A 4,843-nucleotide genomic window follows, 5' to 3' on the forward strand; every position below is an offset into this window, starting at 1 on the left:
TGTCTTGAAGTAATTTCTGGAATATTGCAGCTGGATTTCCAGATGTGGTTTGTCTCTTTCAAGATTAGCCCCTGAAACTTTCAGGAAGACACATAATTAGCTCCTCGCATCCAGTTAGATGAATGGAAGGGAGACTGTACCTATGGCAAGAAAAGGGAGGTGCATGAGTGTATTTTAAGGCTGAGGAAAAAGGCCTTCGCCGTTGCCTTAAGGTTGTATTTAGAAACCCAAGGGAAAGGGGATAAAGTTTAAAATGTATGTCGAAGTTAAGCTGCTGCCTACAAAACCGAAGGCGCTGTCTCCCACAGAAACTAGAAATCCCGTGGCGTGGCCGTTTCTTGTTGCAGAAGCTGTCCTGCAGAGCAGACAGACGCACTGGAAGGACTCTCCGCTCAGTCACAACCAGAGGAAGGTCGTAGTGGCCTCCCTCTGAGGACACACGCCTCAGGACTCTGGCTTCCGGCATCCATGTCACAGTGGCAATGCCAGTCACCTGCCTCCAACGATGAGACCCATGTCCCCAGGACCTACGCAGGCACCTTCCAGGGCAGGCAATGCAGGAAATTTTCCAAAGCAATTCAAGCTAGGAAGACAACAGCAGAAACTCTCCCTCCTGGTCCCCACAGGGGTGCGATGGAGGCTGAGACCGGCGGTGTGGAGCCAGAGTCAGCAGGAGCAGGGGGGGCGGCAGCAGTCGGATTGATGGGAGGATGTGGCAAAGCGAACAGGAGGCCATGATGGGGCAAACACTTGGGAGGAACAGCAACTCCTACCAACTATGACACTGGGGAAAGAAGGAGACAGAGATGGAGGAGGACCCAGAGCTCTGTGGCCTGGACGTCTGGGACTGCTGATAGAACTGACAGTGGGACGGCTGGAGGGAAGGTTTGGCCTGGACACGCTGCACTGCATGAGCGAGGCAGGAAATCCTGGGGAGGGGAGTCTGGTATCTGGGTGGGAAGTCAGGGAGGAGGCAGAAGAGCAGACGCAGTGTGGCCAGAGAGGGAAAGGGCTGGAGGCGACGCCGTCCGGGCACCGAGTAGGGAGAGAGGCAGGATGGGGCGTGGAGGGCCAGGGAAAGCGGACGGTGGAGCGGGACCCTTGAGCTCAGTGAGGATGAGGCTGGGTGACGGACGGCATGGGGCTGCTGGCCGGGGGGAGAACATTGGGGTGGGTGCTCGACACACATCTGTCCAATACATGAGTGATACATGGATGGGGCTGAGTTTACGAGACAAGTGGGGACTGGAGAAAATTGTTTCTGCGCTCGGGAAGGAGGTTCTGGTAGCTCTGCGGAAATCCCTTGAGCGAAGTGGCTGATGTGGGGCAGAGCGAGCAGCGTGGGGAGCAGGGGCAGTGAGGGAAGCGCCTTCCTCACGGCACCGGAGGGCAAAGCTAGAGACCGGGACAAGGAGGACACAAGATGGACAGGACACTTGTTTTAGGCCCAGAGATCCTGAACATGTTCACAGGCGAAAGAGAAGGAGAAAGGCGGAAAGAGCCCCTGAGACAGAGGCAGAGGAGGGAGCCATCTGGGAGGAGGGAGCCGCGGGGCCCTGGGGAGGGGTGGAGAAGGTTCTGGACGTCGAAGGAGGGGAAGTGGCATGGCTTTGGTCCTTTCAGTGACGTAGAAAATGGGGGTCAAGGGGAGAGAGGAGAGAGGAGGGAGCGGTTTCTCTCCAATACCAAGTCTTTACACTTAAATCTCCCAGCTGTCTGCTCCGTAAGTTTAGGTGTTTAAGTGTTTATTCAGAGTGAGAACAATAAGTTTCAGTTGTCTGACTGTCTGATGGAACCTGAAGGGCCTGACTTGCGTGCTGGTAAAAGTCAAGGTCAGTTCATTCCCCTAACACTTGAGCAGCGAGAACAAGGCTTGAATACTTTTTAGAATAAAACTTGCTCAGGGCTCCACATTTCTATGCCTTACAACTTCAGCAAGCTGATCTTAGCTTACGAACATTGTTAAGAGTAGATACTATCATTTTATTTTAAGGGCAGTGTTTCTTAACATGTGGTCCATAGACCACCTGTATCGGAATCACTCTGGGCATGTGTTAAAATGCCGATGCACCCTGTCTTTGGAGAACCACGTTTGTTTTTTTTTTTTTTTTTTTTTCAGAGAAGGGGTCTTGCTCTATTGCTCAGGCTGGTCTCAAATTCCTGGGCTCAAGCCATCCTCCCACCTCCGCCTGTCAGTGCTGGGATACAGGCGTGAGCTCCCATGCCCCACTGAGAACAATTTTCTTACCAAAAATCATTCTCTATGGTCTCTCCACCCACTAGAATTTCTTTCTTTTTTCTTTCTTTCTTTTCTTTTTTCTTTTTTTTTTTGGCAGAGTCTTGCTCTGTCACCCAGGCTGGAGTGCGGTGGTGTGACCTCGGCTCACTGCAAACTCTTCCTCCTGGGATAAGTGATTCTTCTGCCTCAGCCTCCTCCTCAGTAGCTGGGACTACAGGTGCGCACCACACACCAAATTTCTTTGCAGAAAGATTGTACCAATTTACAGACCTGTTGGCAGTGTGCAGGACCATGCCTGTTGCCCCATGTCCCCTGCCTGTGCACAAAGGGGCAGGATCCAGGACGGGCCCCAGCCCCGTGCTGCTGTTCTTTGCTTCGTAGCACAGATGGAACATCTTGCTAAACACACTGTGTCCTGGTAGTCCTCCTTTTAAATCTTTATTTAGAGAAATTGCTCATCTTGAGCCGAGTTGATCACAGTTTCCTGCTGCCTGGAATAGGAGGGCAAGTGAGTCACTTCAAGCAGAGGACATAGTTCTATTGTCTAGGGAAGAAGGTGCAGTCAAAATCTCTGAACCTGTTGGTTTTGTGAGAAGGAAGAGATTAGTGTCCATGACGACAAACTACAGTTACTGCATTTGTCTTTCACCATCCTTTAAACAGTAAATCAAGCCGCTCCTCCAACACAGTCATTATTCAGCTATTTAGGAAAAGAGTTTGCAGATAACTCAATCTACTAAACTTGAGTAGGTTATTCATAGGTAAGAAATAATGTGTTCAATATGATCTCATCTTTAAAAAAAGAAAAAGAAGAAAAAGGGCCAGGCACAGCGGCTCCCACCTGCAATCCCAGCACTTTGGGAGGCTGAGGCGGGCAGATCACCTGAGGTCGAGAGTTTGAGACCAGCCTGGCCAACATGGTGAAACCCAGTCTCTCCTAAAAATACAAAAAATTAGCCTGGCATGGTGGCACGTGCTTGTAATACCAGCTACTTGGGAGGCGGAGGCAGGACACTGAATTGAGTTTCCCCTGCATAAAGCTGGAACCACCAGCAAAAAAAGTGGACTAGAAAGACCAGGGAGAAAAAATAAAAAGAAAGCAGAACAAAGGATACAGTAACAGTGGACCGGAGCTCGCTGTAGAAACAGCTAAAAAAGGGAACCAATGAAGCCAAAGGTTAGCTCTTTGAAAATAAAAGTGTATCATGATCAAGCTGGGTTTAAACCAGACATGCAATGCTTATGAATGTAACCCACCGTGGGAACAGAATGGAGGAAATATGGGAATAACGCTATTACTCAAGGTGGGAGGGTCAACCTGGCTTATAGCAGGGGTTTTGCTTCCCTCTTCCCATGGAGTTTAAAGCAGTTCACGCGCCGTTCTAGTCTAACCTGATCTTCCTCCTTGTAAGGAAGACAGCTGGGAGTTGGAGGAGGTCATTGGCTATATTCTGGGGCCTGTTTTTTTCTAGACAATTTGAAGCAGTGCTTATCAGGCCCCTTCCTCTGTGGAAATCCTGCACCCTCCTCTCTCTCTCTCTCTCCCTCTCTCTCTCTCTCTCTCTCTCTTTTTTTTTTTTTTTCTTTGAGGCAGTCTCTCTCTGTTGCCTAGGCTGGTGCAGTGGTGCCATCTCTTGCTCACTGCATCCTCCACCTCCTGGGTTCAAGTGATGCTCCTGCCTCAGCCTTTGGAGTAGCTGGGATTACAGGCACCTGCCGCCTCACTCAGCTATTTTTGTATTATTATTTTTTAATATTAGTAGAGACAGGGCTTCACCATGTTGCCCAGGCTGGTCTCAAACTCCTGACCTCAAGTGATCCTCCTGCCTCGGCCTCCCAAAATGCTGGGATTGCAGTAGTGAGTTACCTTGGGACACATGTGCAGCACATGCAGGTTTGTTGCATAAGCATATGTGTGCCATGGTGGTTTGCTGCACCTATCAACCCATCATGTAGGTTTGAAGCTCCGCATGCATTACCTATTTATCCTGATGCTCTCTCTCCCCTTACCCCGCCCCCGACAGGCCCCAGTGTGTGATGTTCCCCTCCCTGTGTCAACGTGTTCTCATTATTCAACGCCCACTTATGAGTGAGAACGTGGTATTTGTTTTTCTCTTCCTGTGTTGGTTTGCTGAGGATGATGGCTTCCAGCTTCATCCATGTCCCTGCAAAGGACATGATTCCATTCCTTTTTATGGCTGCATAGTATTCCATTGTGTATATGTACCACATTTTCTTTATCCAGTCTATCATTGAAGGACATTTGGGTTGGTTCCATGTCTTTACTGCATGGAATAGTGCTGCAATAAACATATGTGTGCATGAATATTTATAACAGAATGATTTATATTCCTTTGGGTGTACCCAGTAACCGGATTGCTGGGTCAAATGGTATTTCTTGCTCTAGATCCTTGAGGAATCACCACACTGTCTTCCACAGTGGTTGAACTGATTTACATTCCCACCAGCAGTGTAAAAGCCTCCTGTTTCTCCATAGCCTTGCCAGCATCTGTTGTTTCTTGACTTTTTAATAACTGCCATTCTGACCGATGTGAGATGGTATCTCATTGTGGTTTTGATTTGCATTTCTCTAATGATTGGTGA

Source organism: Sapajus apella, unplaced genomic scaffold (assembly GCF_009761245.1).
Source record: "Sapajus apella isolate SASKATOON/1434 unplaced genomic scaffold, GSC_monkey_1.0 scaffold143, whole genome shotgun sequence".
Classification (NCBI taxonomy): domain Eukaryota; kingdom Metazoa; phylum Chordata; class Mammalia; order Primates; family Cebidae; genus Sapajus; species Sapajus apella.